General features: G+C 52.0%; 1 protein-coding gene across 1 annotated transcript in view; it reads left to right on the forward strand.

Annotated features, from left to right (window-relative positions):
- RPTOR (regulatory associated protein of MTOR complex 1) overlaps nucleotides 1-16857 on the forward strand; it is a 303099-nt gene that overhangs the window by 85437 nt on the left and 200805 nt on the right. The gene's annotated exons all lie outside the window — the stretch shown is intronic.

Genomic DNA, 16857 nt, shown 5'->3' on the forward strand with positions numbered 1-16857 from the left:
CGTCACAGCAGCTCTAGCTGGAGTCCCCCAGAGCCGGGACAGGCCTTGCCGCTCTGCACCGCTGGAGCTTGTGATATACTCCTGTGGGCTCTAGACAGGCCTTGGCGTCCCGACTGCTCCGGGTCTGCGCCTGTAGGACAGCTTGGTTTAGGCTGAAGCTGACTCTTCCGCCTGCCCACAGTCCCCATGTCTCTAATACTCTGGACTCCTTGCTGTGGCTTAGACTTCAGCTGCATGCAGCAGCCTCCATGTCTGCAGGGCTCTGACCCAGCCACACTGAGCCTGGCCTCAGCTTCTCTCCCTGACCCCCAAATCTTGTATCTTCTGTGTCTTCAAACTCGTGGTATGGGTGGTGCTTACGGTACTGTCTAGTTTTGTTCCCCGCTTGAGAGGCAGTCGGCTCTCCTTGGCCACAGCCGTGTCAGCTTCTGCGTGCTGACCCAGAGGAAGAGATCAGGTTTCCTCTGACAGTGCTGATCCCTTTAACAAGCAGAGCTAGCTGCTTGGTTCCCTGAACTCTCTGTCCGAAACATGAAACTTGTCACACACCTTTTCCTCCATCAAACAAATTAGTTCGTTAGCTATTGTTGAACTCAGCATCATCCAGGGAGGTCCCAAGACACAGGCAGAATGAATTGCGACTCTTGGCCACAGTATCACATGGTGACCCCAGCGAATTTCCTCTCAACGCCTGAAAGGTCACGGCCAGGCCTCCACTGCCCATGCTTCTCCCAGCACCTAATCTTCTCTCTTCTCGGCTGCCCTTTAGGCTCTGCCCACAGCACTCAACTGATTTGCCAGCACAAAGTTCTAGACTCTTCTACATTCCTCACACGAAACAGTTCCAGAGGCCTCAGAGCCCCTTGGACAGATCCGTCACAGCAGTGACCTCACTTCGTGGTGTCAACTTCTGTTTTAGTGTCATTTCCTGTGGTTTTGATAAAGTACTCTAACAGAGGCAGCATGTCTCTGCTGCTGACTGTGGCTGTGATGGGGCTGTGTGCCTCGAGTTCTTGCTGCCTTGACTTCCTTGCAGTGATGTACTCTTTCCCCTGTGGGTCACGTTGTCAGGGTTTTGCCGCAGCAGAAGGGGCGGGGCAGGAGCCGTGTCCCCCTCGCCTCTCCGTCCCTGTCCTTATTCTCCCAGTTCCATACCTGTAGCCAGGCCCTTTGTGTTCATGCGCGTTTTTTCTTCAACTCTAACTGCAGCGTTTTCTTTTGCTTATTGATTGATTTTGATTGATTGATTGATTGATTGATTGATTCGAGAAAGGGACTTGTGATGTTGCCCAAGCTGGCCTGGTACCTGGGGCTCAAGTGATGCTCTTAGTTGGGCCTTCCGAGCAGCCATACTGCAGCCACACACCCTCGTACCAGCTGGTTGACGACCACATGATCTCTAACCTTTGTCATTTCTTTATGGTGAGTGTGATAGCTTGAATAAGAATGGTCTCTTGGGGCTGGAGAGATGGCTCAGAGGTTAAGATCGCTGACTGCTTTTCCAGAGGTCCAGAGTTCAATTCCCAGCACCCACATGGTGGCTCACAGCCATCTATAGTGAGATCTAGTGCCCTCTTCTGGCCTGCAGGTGTACGTGCAGGCAGAACACTGTACATAATACATAGATAAATCTCTTTAAAAAAAAAAAAAGAATTGCTCTATAGGGTCATATGTTTGAATGTTTGATCATCAGGAAGTGGCACAGTTAGAAAGGCTCAGAAGGATGATCAGTTGTGGCCTTGTTGGAGGAAGTGTGTCCATGGAGCAGGGAGAGGTTGTGGTTTTAAACGCTCAGACTAGACCTAGTGTTTCTCTGCCTTGTATGGATCATGATGTAGCTCTCAGCTACTTCTCCAGCACCATGGCTTCCTGCTGCCGCACTCCTGCCCTGCTGGCCGTGTACTCACCCTCTGAAACTGTGAGTAACCCCCAGTTAGATGCTCCTGCCCTGCTGGCCGTGTACTCGCCCTCTGAAACTGTGAGCAACCTCCAACTGAATGTTTCTGTGGAAGAATTGCCTTGGCTGTGGTGTGTTTTCACAGCAGTAGAATGGGACTAAGACCGTAAGCCTAGTCCAAATCTTTCTTTTCTTGTTCTTGAGGTCATGGTACCAGTGGTATAGGATGTTGCATTCCATCACAAGAGTATAGCACACTGCTATATCCATTTGTCCTGCTGTGCACAGCCCACAGCCCGCAGCCCACACAGCCTGCAGCCCGCAGCCCACACAGCCCACACAGCCTGCAGCCCGCAGCCCACACAGCCCACACAGCCTGCAGCCCACACAGCCTGCAGCCCACAGCCCACACAGCCCACACAGCCTGCAGCCCGCAGCCCATAGCCCACACAGCCCACACAGCCCACACAGCCCACACAGCCCGCAGCCCACACAGCCCACAGCCCACACAGCCCACACAGCCCACACAGCCCACACAGCCCACACAGCCCACACAGCCCGCAGCCCACACAGCCCACACAGCCCACACAGCCCACACAGCCCACACAGCCCACACAGCCCGCAGCCCACACAGCCCACACAGCCCACACAGCCCACACAGCCCACACAGCCCACACAGCCCACACAGCCCGCAGCCCACACAGCCCACACAGCCCACACAGCCCACACAGCCCACACAGCCCCCACAGCCCACACAGCCCACACAGCCCACACAGCCCACACAGCCCACACAGCCCGCAGCCCACACAGCCCACACAGCCCACACAGCCCACACAGCCCACACAGCCCACACAGCCCACACAGCCCACACAGCCCGCAGCCCACACAGCCCACAGCCCACACAGCCCACACAGCCCACAGCCCACACAGCCCGCAGCCCACACAGCCCACAGCCCACAGCCCACACAACCCACACAGCCCACACAGCCCACAGCCCACACAGCCCGCAGCCCACACAGCCCGCAGCCCACACAGCCCACACAGCCCACACAGCCCACACAGCCCACACAGCCCACACAGCCCACAGCCCACACAGCCCGCAGCCCACACAGCCCGCAGCCCACACAGCCCACAGCCCGCAGCCCACACAGCCCACACAGCCCACAGCCCACACAGCCCACACAGCCCACACAGCCCCCGCAGCCCGCAGCCCACACAGCCCACACAGCCCACAGCCCACACAGCCCACAGCCCACACAGCCCACACAGCCCGCAGCCCACACAGCCCACACAGCCCACACAGCCCACAGCCCACACAGCCCACAGCCCACACAGCCCACACAGCCCGCAGCCCACACAGCCCACACAGCCCACACAGCCCACACAGCCCACACAGCCCACACAGCCCACACAGCCCACACAGCCCACACAGCCCACAGCCCACACAGCCCACACAGCCCACACAGCCCACACAGCCCACAGCCCACACAGCCCACACAGCCCACACAGCCCACACAGCCCACAGCCCACACAGCCCACACAGCCCGCAGCCCACACAGCCCGCAGCCCGCAGCCCACACAGCCCACACAGCCCACACAGCCCGCAGCCCACACAGCCCACACAGCCCACACAGCCTACACAGCCCACACAGCCCGCAGCCCACACAGCCCGCAGCCCACACAGCCCACACAGCCCACACAGCCCACAGCCCACACAGCCCACACAGCCCACACAGCCCACACAGCCCACACAGCCCACACAGCCCGCAGCCCACACAGCCCACACAGCCCACACAGCCCACACAGCCCCCACAGCCCGCAGCCCACAGCCCACACAGCCCACACAGCCCACACAGCCCACACAGCCCGCAGCCCACAGCCCGCAGGATGTCTCACTCCTGTCTGTCTGTCAGGTCCTTGTCATTGCTACTAGGTTAGTTTTCCTTGGGGTTTAAGAAAGCTGTCAAAAAGGAAATGGAGGTTTGGGCCACAATGCAATTCCATATCTGAAATTTTTATTATTTGGGGATAGTTTATTAGGTTGGAACCAAGGGCTTCATGCAGCTGAGAAACGTGGTCCACCACTGAGCTAAACCCTCAGCCCTGTCACCCAAGATACAGAATTTCTGGGAACTTAAAGTTTTTCATAATTTGCTGCCAAAACTCATGTAGTATCTAAGGCAGCCCAACGGGCATAAAGCTATTTTAGAAGAACAGCAAAAGCTGACTGGGCCATTACGATGGCACACACCTGTTGTCCCGGTGGTCAGGCAGCCACAGCTGAGAATTGCCCTTCTATGCTGGCCTAGGCTACTTAAGATACTCTGTCTCAAAAAGTCAAAAGAAAAACTCAGCCGACATGACAATTCATAATTTTATGCATAGAAATTTTCATGTGTTTTTGTTTATTTACCATCACTATTATATGAAAATAAAATTCCAAGCCTTAGAGCCAGGAACAGGTGATGACCTAGTTTGCACAGTTCTTTGCATCTTCTGGTGGAAGTCAGCACTGTGGCAGGGCTGGGAAACCCTGGTGTGCAGAGACTTGAGGCCTACACCGAAGCTGGCCACACACTCAGCTGAAAGCTGGGAGGTGCTGGGCACACACAGTGTTGATCAGGGTGTGCTGTGCTGTGAGCTTACTGTGCTGAGAGTGATTTTCCTGTCTTAGCAGTGCTGTCCTGCCCTTCGCAGCTGTGCTGCCTGCTTCACGCCAGGCTTCGCCTGCTGGGACGCAGTGCCTTGTGAGCTCTCAGAGCTTTTCTCTCCTCTTTTAAAATCTGGCAAAGTTACTCTAAAACTGTAGTTTTCTCACTTCTTCTACCTCTGGGGACATTGTGGGCTTCACTTCAGAGAATCTTGGTCAGCTTAAAGCATTTTAATGGCTATTTTGGGGGCGGGGTCTAGTACAAAATCTCAACTCTTCAAGTGAGCACAAAGCTTCCTTTTTGTCTGGTCCTGCTCCCCACATCTGCGTGGCTGCTCACAGTCCCTAGACTCAGCCCTGCTTTGAACTTTCTGGCGTCCTTGACCTTTCCTGCAGCTGTGCCGGGTGGGCCTCTTTTGCCTCTTTGACACGTGTTTACACTTCCAGGCTCACCTTTGATGTCATTTTCTTTGGAAGCTGTCCCTGAATCTGTAATCTTGATTACTTTAAAAACAACAACAACAACAGCAGCAGCTGCAACATCCGAGCTAGGTGTGGTGGTGCAGGACTTTAATCCCAGCACCCAAGAGGCAGAAGCAGGAGAAACTGATTTGAGGCCAGCCTGGTCTACAGAGTGAGTCCAGGACAGCCAGGGCTACACAGAGAAACCCTGTCTCAGAAAAATTAAAGAACACCCAATAAGCCCTAGGAAAGATGCCTGCTGCTTTGTTCTCCATAGCTGCTGTTCTTGCTCTATAAGGAAATTGCATTGTGTTTTAGTCACTTCTTTATTGCTGTGAAGAAACACATTACCAAGACAGATTATAAAAGAAAGCATTTAATTCGGTCTTGCTTACAGTTTCAGAGGTTGAATCCATGGCCATCACAGCAGGGAGCAAGGCAGCGGATAGGCATGGTGCTGATGCACTGACTAAGAGCTTATGTCCTGATCTGAGAGTAGGGGTGGGGCAGAGAAAGCAGGCTTGCCTGGCATGCCAGCCCTAGTGGCACGCCTCCTCCAACAAGGCCACACCCCCTAGTCCTTCCCAAACAGTCCTACCCATTAGAGACCAAGCATTCAAAATGTATGAGCCTGCGGGGCACTCTCTCTCAAACTGCCACCTTGCCTGGCTCTACTTTAGTTTTAGAGTCAGGGTCTCTCATGTTCAGTTGAGATCTCACTGACTTTTCAAAACTAGGTGGTCACTGAGCCCCAGGGATCCTCTTTTCTTTACCCCAAGCTCTACGACTGTGGGCACGGGCCATCACACCTGGCCTTTTACGACTGTAGCCATCACACCTGGCCTTTTACGACTGCGGCCATTACACCTGGCCTTCTATGACTGTGGCCATCACACCTGGCCTTCTATGACTGTGGCCATCACACCTGGCCTTCTATGACTGTGGCCATCACACCTGGCCTTCTATGACTGTGGCCATCACACCTGGCCTTCTATGACTGTGGCCATCACACCTGGCCTTCTATGACTGTGGCCATCACACCTGGCCTTCTATGACTATGGCCATCACACCTGGCCTTCTATGACTGTGGCCATCACACCTGGCCTTCTGTGACTGTGGCCATCACACCTGGCCTTCTACAACTGTGGCCATCACACCTGGCCTTAGCACACAGCCCACGCTCTAAGGGTGTGAGCCGAGGTTCTTGTGTCTGTGCAGCACTCCCTTTACTGACTGAACCATCCACACCAGTCAGTTGATGCCACCTGTAAGTGTGCATGCTGCCGCAGGTGAGAGGGATGGGTGAATTCCATTTGGGAATCTGTACTAGATTTGCCATGTTTCTGAATATTGAAAATTACTTTAAAAGTAAAAGTAAGATGTCAGGGAAATGGCCACTGTGTATCTAAACCTGGCCTGACTTCAGCCTGTGCTTAGGAGTACCTCGTACCTGGACCAGAGTATTGGCTGCAGTGCCCAGCCTTGGTTTCCCCCTGCTGTCGAGCCTGTGCTGCCCCTGTGTGTGGAGGTTTGAGGTAGGCTTTACTCTGTGGCCTGCTCTGGACTCCATGCTCTTGTGGATTCTCCTGTCTCAGTCTCCTCAGTGCTAGGGATTCGGTGGGATTTGGCTTCCCTGGTGTGAGTCATTTGTTGTATTCTGGTTTGTGGCTCCCTCCCTCTCTCTTATTTTCAATTCTTTCTTTCTTTCTTTCTTTCTTTCTTTCTTTCTTTCTTTCTTTCTTTTAGAGTTGAGATGGGCATGCTGGATAAGGATTGTACCCCCAGTCCAAATTATATATTTTTAATTTATAAAATATTGATAGAGATTTGCACACCACGCATGTGTAAAAGTTATGCACAGTTGCCTCGCTCTCCACCCATCTCCACTCGGCCTGTGTCTACATGCTTTAGGAGTATCATCTTTCCCGTGACATCACCCTGCACACACCCCTGTGCACTCTGCTTTTCCTGGGAGCCATGCATACATCTTCTGGGGACTTTAGCACTCACATTTAGAGCTGGACCCTCCATCAGTATCAACCACTGTCCTGCACAGGCCCCTAAGCATGCTGGGAACACTCCACATTCAGGTCCCTGTTGTTAAGGGTTGCCTCTGAGGTGAACTGTAGTGTCACTGGGCCATCTGTTACTTCGTGTTAGTCCCCCCCCCCCCCATTTGTATGAATAATTTTGTTTACATTCTCTGAGTTCCTGGGTGATAGCGCCAATATCCTTGTATTCCTCGATACCTCACCCTGAGAACAGAGCTCGGGGTTCCGGGTGTGGAGCGGGTTTACATTCCTCTCAGGATGACGGAGCCGCCCTGTGAGCATCTCAGGGACAAATAGAGGTTGGAAGTTCATTCAGAGTAACTCAATCAAACCTTTACTGTTCCTCATGACATCACAGCCAACACGTGCTGTACACGTCTGACACCACATGACTCAGTGAGTTGATGCAGAGCCGGATTTGGTGTCACACACCGGGAATCCCAGCACTCAATGTGGCGGCAGCAGGTGGATCCCTATAGTTCCAGGCCAGTCAAGGTTACATAATGAGACCTTGTATCAACAAAAGAAAAGAAAACAAAATCCACCAAACAGAAAATGCAGCTACTACAGAGATGAGATTTAGCTTGTTTGTATTTGGAGTGTCTCCTGCCTAGATGTGCGGTCAGTGCCTGCCGCAGGAACACGGCATAGCCCCACAGCGACCTCGCGCTGGGCACTCTGTGGCCCCAGTCTGTAGGTTAGGGCCAGTGTAACCGTGTTTTGTGTCATGGAGTGAAGACAGTAAGACCTGGGCTCACACTCTGAATTCACCCCTGCAGAGTCGGACTTTCCCCAGGTGTGTCCACCTCCTAGAAAGTGTTCTCCCTGGCCAGATTGGAAAGACTCCAGCTGAGTGATGAGCGAGACGCGGGTCTGCTAAGCTTGGCTTTACCAAACCAGGCCGCTGCAGTTGACCCTTAGACTGTTCTACTTTGGATCCTTAAATGTAGTTTATGTTGAATCTTGAATGAAATTTATTTTAACTTTAAAAGCAGGGCTGCAAGGGCCAAAATCACATGGCTTATTGCACCTGCCAATTCTAGTTAGTTCTGCTGGCCGCTCTTCTGCTCTTTTACCTCAGTAAAGAGAAACGATCAACTTCTGAGCCTGTCACCTCAGCCGCCTCTCAGTGCTGAGACAGGGTCTTGTGGTCTTCTTATTCCAAAGGCCTCAGGACAGGCACTGTCTCCGCACGTGGGTCATTTAGCATCTTTGCCAAATGTCGCCTCCTGCCTTGGATCCGCACTCCAGCCTCCCTTCAGAACCTCACTCAGGTCCCTGTGCAGCCTTTGCTCCCCCTCCCAGTCATGTCTCCCAGCCTGGCGGCTGCGCCACTCCCTGAGAATCCCATCCTTTGTCCTGCAGGCGCATTCTCAGGAGGCAGCACTGCTCCTGTACTGCGTCCTGTAGACCTAGGTTCCACCCGTGCTGTCTTTCTCTGTGCGTGCGTTGTTTTCTGCATGGTATGTACTTTATCGTTGGTGGAGCAAGGTGGGGTGTCCATGCCAGTGGTGTTAGGTATTTGGCACATTTCTTCCTGCTCATGTGTGCTCAAGTGACGCACCATACCAGTTCTAGAGGAAAGGAAAGTGGAGTCAGTGCATGTCATGTGACGTCCTGTGACTGGAGCGCAGGGCTGCCGTGCAGTGTTGCTGTGTTAGCATGTGGCACACACTGAGGATGGCAACTCAGAAATGTGGTCTACAGAAGCACAGCTGCTGTGGCTTCTGAAGCACCAGGTCACCCATTCTGTTCAGATTAGGGGTCCCCTCTACCCAGGGCCCAGTGCTTCTGGACTAGGAGCTCATAAGTTTCAGATCTGAGTTCACGTCACTGTAAAGTACTCTCTAAATGTTCTCGGCTCTTAGCGTTGAGTTCTGAAAGTTGTCACTTCATGGTGATTGCAGATGTGTGCGGGGTTTTCTGATACAGGCAGGAGCGTTCATTCATCTGCTCATCTCCATTCTCTTCTCCTTTTTCCTATGTGAGTCACTGTGTTCAGTGTCTGTGTTAGGAGAAACGGAATCCAGCAGGGTGCCCCAGACTGGGGGAGCATCGGGGGGAACCGTGCTGGAAGGTGAACCTGGCTTGTGACTCTCAAAGGCCCTGAAAGCACAAGATCTGCAGCTCAGGAGAGGCCAGGCTGTAGGGAAAGCACAGAGAGGAAGAGGTCCCGAGCTGTGTCCCCTGGGGGAAGAAGCAGGGCGACTGGGCTGCACCCGCCCACAGGGTCACGGTGCCTGCCAGCTGCGCCGCACTAAGCACTCACTGCCCAAGAAAGTGCTGTTGGCGCACCAGGTCCTGCGTGGAGTGGTTTCTTGGTTACCTCCTTCAGCTGTCACAAAGGCTGACACCCTTCCCCTCCCCCAGTCTCGCAGAGGAAGACGTACAGGTACAGAGGAACTAAACAGTTGCTAAGGTCACAGGCTGTCCTGAGGTTTCGCCCTGCCTGCTCTCCCTGGATCAGCAGCAGTGGCTGTGGTTCCCACATGGCTGTTCCAACAGCTGCCGTTCAGGGTTCTGACTGAGCGATCTGTTTTCTTGTTTTGTTTCTCTCATAATGATGAGGCAGCTATAGTGCCACACATTACACCCTGGCAACTGCCCAAGGCGAGAAGGAAGACGGAACAGCCACCCTTTTCTTATGGGAGAGAACTTTGCTCCAGAAACATTACTTCTGGCCGCTGTGGTCTCACTGGTCAGATCTGATGCCCGAGGGCCTGCCAGCCTTTCTTGAGAAAGCCCAGGAAGTTACTAGGGCGATTCCTCTGCTGATTTGTCACCCTCATTTTCTACACTAGTAGTTCTAGGGCAGGGGCACAGATGGTCTCTGCTGAGTCCTTGGCCAGCTGAAGCTCATGCGTGGAAGCCCAAGTCAGCTGCTGTCCCCAGCCCTGGCACAGTGGGGAGTCAGCATGTGGGGTAGAAATGATATCATATGTAAAACGCAAGACCTTTTCTGGCTCTCACCTGCTACAAGTACATTGGCACTTTGGGTTTTGGATGTGGCCTGGGCTAAAAATAGTACTTACAGTGCGTCCCCACATTTATCAGTTGCCCCCGTGTGCTTAGAGCAGCTCTGCAGCGTTTCAAGGCCATAGGCTGACCTTATGAGTCACTAAATGTCCTGTCTTCAGCTGGTCAGGGACACGTGCACTTTATGTCCCCATCGGCGGCAGTGTCCCCCTGAGTCTGTGCAGCCCTGTAGGGAGAATGCTCTGCTCTGCAGCAGCAGGCAGCGCCCACCTTGTCTTCCAGCCACTGGAGCCCAGGGCGAGCAGAGGAGGAGACGATGGGCCAGTCTGCATTGCTGCTTAGGCGACGCTGACTTCCAGGATCCTGCCTGCATTTCAGCTGGGACTCAGAGGGGCCCTGGGTGTTTTCCATGTTGTGCAGAGAAACCAAAGATGCTCACACACTTGACACTTTCTCTTTGTGTGTGGCCCTGGAGATGATTGTTAAGCCCCCAGCAGTTTGCATGCATGAAACATGTTTTCTGGAATGTGTCTGTGTCTTGCATTTCTATCACAGTGATAAAATGCTGTGACCAAAAGCAACCTGGGGAGGAAAGGTTTTATTTCATCGTGGACTCCCATCCCTGGGGAACATCAGGCTAGGCCTTCTAGTCAGGAAGATAAGGGGCAGGACCTGGAGCTCAAGCTGCGGAGGAGCGCTGCTCACGGCCTGCTACTCACGGCTGCTCAGCCTGCTTTCTGATACACTCAGGACCCCTTTCCCACAGTGGCCTGAGCTTCCTACATCAGCCAATAGTGAAGAAAGCGGCAGACCCAGAGCAGTGTGGTTGGGCATTCTCTCAGCTGTGGTTCTCTCTTCCCAAACGACTCTACATTATGTGCAGTTGCTGTGCCAGCCAGCACAGCCTGCTTTTGCTAAATGCGGTGTAAAGGTTTTTGCCTAACTGGATGCCTCCCTCAAATACCTGGCTACTCCTTGGAAGGCGCGCCATGTGAGAATGTTTGGTCTGGCCATGCTTTGTCCCTGTTGAGAAATGTCTGCTCATTTGCCTGTTTACTTGTGGCTGTGTATATTTGTAAACTTTTTGTCCTGGGTAATTTCCCTGTGTCCATGCTCAACTGCCTCTCGCCCACCTGTTTGCCATCTTCTCACCTGGCTCACGTCGTTCCATCTGTAGTGTAAGTATTTCCATTCGTGTCTATAGGTGAGGGGCTCTTTAAACACGCACAGTCTGTTTGCATCCGTAACAGATGAGGGCATCGCCGACTGAGTAGTCTGCTCTGCCGATCCGCAGCTTTAATCTTTTAGTCAGTCCGTCCTGTGGTCTGTTCCATGTTGTGTCTGTTCTTTCCTTAAGTGAACTGATCAAAGAAACGGGCTTCTGTGCGTCCTGTAGAACTTAATGTGTGTGGGCTCTGTTGACCCCAATGGTAAGCCGCACTGGCGCCTGTCCCTGGGATTCCTCTGTGTGACAGGTAAACCTGGAAGCTTGTGCAGACTCTGGTGGGCAGGAGTGACACTGCAAGCTTCTTCTCCTGGTCTGTGCTTGTGTTGTGAGAAGCCAGCACAGTGACTGACTGGCTGAGCGCATGGGGCATGCAGGATAAGGACCCAGCGCTTCTGCCCTCACTCCTTGCTAGGTAACCAGGTGGTTTCTGCACACCTCCTCACCTCCTACTGCATACAGGAGAGCCAGGGCCGATGCTCACTGCCCTTTACATGCTAACTTTACAGTAGTAGCAGGTTTCTCATGGGTAGCCAGCTAGGGGTGAGGGCACGTGTGTGGCCAAGCTCTTTAGTGTGTAATCATTGGCGTTCGCTGTGTTTTGCCCCTGACAAATGGGCCCTAGGTCTTTTGACGCAGGCCCAGGAGCCCGTGACTGCTCCTGTCCTGTTAGGTCTCACAATCAGAGCGCTCTGCTCATTCTGGGCATCTTCTGTCCCAGGCCCTGAGGAGTCCCTGGTTTTCTGTTTGTTTGTTTGTTTGTTGTTTCTGGTTTTTTCTTTTCTTTCTTTTTTTAAATATTTATTTATTTATTTATTTATTTATTATGTATACAGTGCTCTGCATGCATGTACACCTGCAGGCAACAAGAGGGCATCAGATCACATTACAGATGATTGTGAACCACCATGTGGTTGCTGGGAATTGAACTCAGGACCTTTGGAAAAGCAGCCAGTGCTCTTAACCTCTGAGCCATCTCTCCAGGCCCTCTTTCTTTCTTTGTTTCTTTGTTTCTTTGTTTGTTTGTTTGTTTGTTTCTTTCGTTTGTTTCTTAGTGAAATGTGATATTTACAGAGCTTAATCCCCAGCCCCAGGGGTGCTTTAGAGATAAAGCCCACTATGCGCCCTTATGACTCAGGATTAGGACTCCAAGACTTCTTTTTGATCTGTGGTTTCTCCTTCCTTCTCCCCCTTTTTTTTTCTTTTGGTTTTCGAGACAGGCTTCTCTGTGTAGACAAGGTTGGCCTTGGAACTCACAGAGAGCTGCTTGCCTCTCCCTCCTGAGTGCTGTGATCAAAGACGTGCAATAGCACCTGGCAATCCTGTGGGTTTGTTTGTTTTTGGTTTTTTGGTTTTCAAGACAGGGTTTCTCTGTGTAGCCTTGGCTGTCCTGGACTCACTTTGTAAACCAGGTGGCCTTGAGCTCACAGTGATCCACCTGTCTCTGCCTCCCGAGTGCTGGGATTAAACGGGCAATCCTATGGTTCTTGAAGCTGTGCTTTCCCCTCCTGCGAGTGTTCAGGTCGCTCATGGACCCCAGCATCCCAGTCCCCACTTTACCCTGCGCTGTACTCAACAATGTCAGAAATTATGGCAGCCGTCCCCCCAGCGGCCTTTGAGAGCTGTCCTCAGCTGTGTGCTCGACTCTGCTGCCAGGCGCAGGTGTGGGCACTTTACCTTGTGTTATGGTCCCCAGGGAGAACTCTGTCTTTTCAACAGCTACCTGGGTGAGGAATCAAATCTATTGTAAGGATCCAAGAATCGCTGAAGGAAGATCCAGGCTCAAATAGTATGCAAAAGCAAAGAGCGTTTATTCTGCAGAAGTAGCCAGTGTGTAGGGTCAGCAATCCATACAAAATGGCGGCAACCCTGAGAGGAGCTTGCAGGCTCCTTTCAAAGCCAGGTAGGGGATTTCCAGCTGTGGTCATCCAACCTTTGTTAGGCTTGGTTGGGTTCATGTAAAGGGTACATGTATGCTCCCGATGGTTCCAGCCTTGGGGAAGGAACGATCACCTCATATCTAGGCCAGATGTTGGGGCAATCATTGATTCGTTGCCCCTTTCCTGAGGCTTTTTCAAGAAGTCTAATGAGGCTTTCTGGGAAACCAAAAGCTAAGGCTCAACTTGGTGGCCTGATTTAAAATGGAATAGCCTCGGTCTTCTCGCTATTTGTTTGATTTTGCTTACAACTTAAGAAAAATTATTTTCTTAATTTATTCTTAACCTCTGGAGAGATGGTTCAGTGGTTAATCCTTTTTGCTGTTCTTGCTGCAGAGGAGCTGAATTTGGTTCTCAGCACTCACACGGGAGCTCACAACCACCTGTAACTCCAGTGGGTAACTCTGCGGGTGCCAGGCATGCACACTCAGACTAACATTCATTCATAAGCCTTTTTAAAAATTAAAATTTCCTCTTTTTCTGTGTATGTGTTTACATCTGAGTGTACTTGTGTGCATCATGTGTGTTCAGTGCCCACAGAGGCCACAAGAATGCATCAGATCCCCTGAAAGTGGAGTTGCAGTCAGCTCTGAACCACCTGACCGGAGTGTGCTCAGAACTAAGCTTAGGTCCTCTGCAGGAAAGGCAAGTGGGCCGAACTGCTTAGCTACCTCTCAAACTTTTAAGGTCTTTAATAGCAAAATTAGTTTTGCTTTGTAGTTATGTAAAGCTTATCTCAACTCCAAAGTTGAGATAGTCAAAGACATTAGGAAAATCTAGCTGCTAGTCCTGTTGTCTAGCTACCCAGCCCCCACTTCCCCCAGTAGGCAACACTTAAATATTTCAGTCATATGTGATGTATACATAAGACTTGTTTCTTTCTGTCTTAAATAAATGGTGGACATTGTGCACATGGCTTTCTTCTTAGTGTTTTTCTCTATATCAGATTAGAATTCAGGTCCTCATTAGAATTAAAGCTCTATTCTTTGGTTGTAGGTTGATTTGGTTTTTTGTGACAAGGTTTCTCTGTGTAGCCTTGGCTGTCCTAGACTCGCTTTGTAGACCAAGCTGGCCTCGAACTCACATCAATCTGCCTGCCTCTGCTTCCCAAGTGCTGGGATCATAGGTGTGTGCCACCATGCCCGGCTTAAAGCTCTGTTCTTTTCTCAAACTCAGAGCTGTTCATTTGGGCTCTTGCTTTGTTGTGGAAGTGGACACACACCTGCATATTGTGGGGATAGTTGTAGGCTGGCCTGTACCTTTTAATTGGTGGGTGTGACAACCAAGCACACTAGGGATGTCACCAAAGTTCCAGGGTGGGGCTGCAGCTAACAACAGCATTTCCCGTGTCTAATGGGGCCTTCCCTGTAAGCAGGTCTGAGGAAGTGAAGGGAACCCTTTATTGTGCAGTAGCCTGATTTACAAACTGGAGTTTCTCTTTTGGGCACTTTTGTTTCTTTTTCAAATCAAGGAGGATAGAATTGTTGCTGAGTAGTGCCTAGTGGGAAGAGAGCCGCTCACAGATCCTCTCATCCCTTCTGCATCACTGTTGCTAACAGCTGGACGTTCCTGCCAGGCTCACAGGGCAGAGCCCCTCTGTGTGGCCCCTTTCTTCCCTGTGTCCTGTGTACTGGAGGCGCAGAGCCAAGGCCAGGCTGAGTGGGGTGGATGGACCATAAGCAGGTAGGCCTGCCAGGCAGATGTGCCTTTGTTCTGCTTGCTCCCATTTGCACAGTATAAAAACTGCACCAGTCTACTCTGGTGCCAAAGCTGCAAGGCTGGAGCCTGCCTTTGGCTTTGAAATTGCTCTGCCATGTGTGTGCTGTGAGACTTCCTGTCTGTAAAGCAGGGAGTGCCACAGTCTCTGTCCTGTAGTGTGGCGGCAAGAGAAAAGGGGGGATAGGAAGTGAGCCCCCGGAATGTACCCTGCCACTGGCTGCCCACCTGCCCAGGGAGAGCACGGCCACACTAGTAGGCTGTCCTGTGCTCTTCGGGGTTTTCAAAGAGAAAGTTTGTAGGTTGGATGGTGCGTAGGTCACTGGCCTGGGGCTGAGTTGAAGCCGGAAGCCAGAAGCCGGAAGCCTTTCATGGAAGTGGCTCTCGGCCTTGGTGCACCTGCTCCTCTCCTCTGGAACTCTCCATGGCATACACAGTGCAGCAGAAAGAGCTGTCACATTCACACAAGGGGAGCAAAAAGGGGGCATCTCTGGTGCTTTTGGAACCAGGGTCATCTTTAGCAGTCATTTCAAAGGAAACATAGCTGAATGGTGGTGGCACACACCCTTTAATCCCAGCAGTTGGGAGGCAGAGGCAGGTGATCTCTGTGAGTTCGAGGCCATCCCGGTCTACAGAGCTAGTACTAGGACAGCCAAGGCTACACAGAGAAAGCCTATCCCGGCGGGTGGGTGGGGGGAGGAATCATATGACGTATGAAGATCAGATGCACATTCCAAAAAATGATGTGTGATGCTGGGACTAGCCAAAGAGAGACCTGTCTCTTCTGAACCTACTCATTCTAAAGTTCAGGGACTCAGGCTGCAGAAGTGTCTGGCCAAGACTAGCAGGTGAGCGGGAGGGAAGGTGGCTCAGGGATGCTAAAGATGCCATGTCCATCCTTTGTTGCTGTGTGAGCAGCTTTGCTTGGTGGGTTTGTCCAGCACCATTTCCCCACACTCCAATCAGGCTATTGGTTGAGCTGTAGCCAGCTGCCATGGGCCTTGCTGCTGTCCCAGCAGCCTGGGGTCTTCAGGCCTCTGGGTGCAGCCCAGGCCATTGCTCACATGGCAGAGACCCAAGGGGTCCATGTACAAAACATGAGCTGGTTTGTTTGTTTTCTATGAAGGCATTGAAGTGGGAGACTGGGCTTGTGGTGATGGTATCAGAGGAAAGGGCACACAGAACAGCACCTCCATGGGAGGCTTTAAGTGTTCTAATGGAGTGGACATAGTGCCTGAGTTACATAATATCTGCTCTACAGTCTTCCTGATTAAAGCAACTCCAAGGTCTACAGTAGAGACTTCTGAGCACTGGCAGAACACTCAGCTAATTCAAGGCAAAGAGTTGGTATAAAGTAAAGGTAGTCTAGATGTGATTCTCCCACACACGTGACATGCGCATCAATCTAGAGACAGGATCCGAGGGTGCATGTGTGCATGCGTTCTGCTTGCATTTTTCTGTCTCTCCTCCCCTGCTGCCACATCCTCCCCCATACCCTCAGCCCCCCCCACCCCCAGTGGCAAGTCTGTGCTGTGGAGGTCCAGCCCATTAGGGTATTCCTGGGTGTATGAAAGGCAGGGTGCAAGCACCAAACAGCGCTCCTCTGTGCTATGTGCCTTAGTGTTTGCCTCCAGGTTCCTTCCTTGAGCCTTGTCCTGACTTCCCTTCCTGATGGATGGTGAGCTCTAAGAAGAAACAAACCCTTTTCTCTCTGCTTGCCTTTGGCCATGGTATTTACCACAGCAATAGAACGCAAACTAGCACAGCAGAAAAGCCAGATGAAGGACCAGTGGCACGGAACTGCTTTTCACAGGAGAGATCTGCCTCTGCTGGACTTGGTCGGGAAGATCTCTTTGACCAGCGGGATTGGGCTGAGTGCTGCTGGAATTCCAGGAAACAGCCTGAAGACCAGCGAGGCCAGAGCAAGGAGACAGGGAATCTTG

This window comes from Acomys minous (genome assembly GCF_964271855.1).
Source record: "Acomys minous genome assembly, chromosome: 12".
Classification (NCBI taxonomy): domain Eukaryota; kingdom Metazoa; phylum Chordata; class Mammalia; order Rodentia; family Muridae; genus Acomys; species Acomys minous.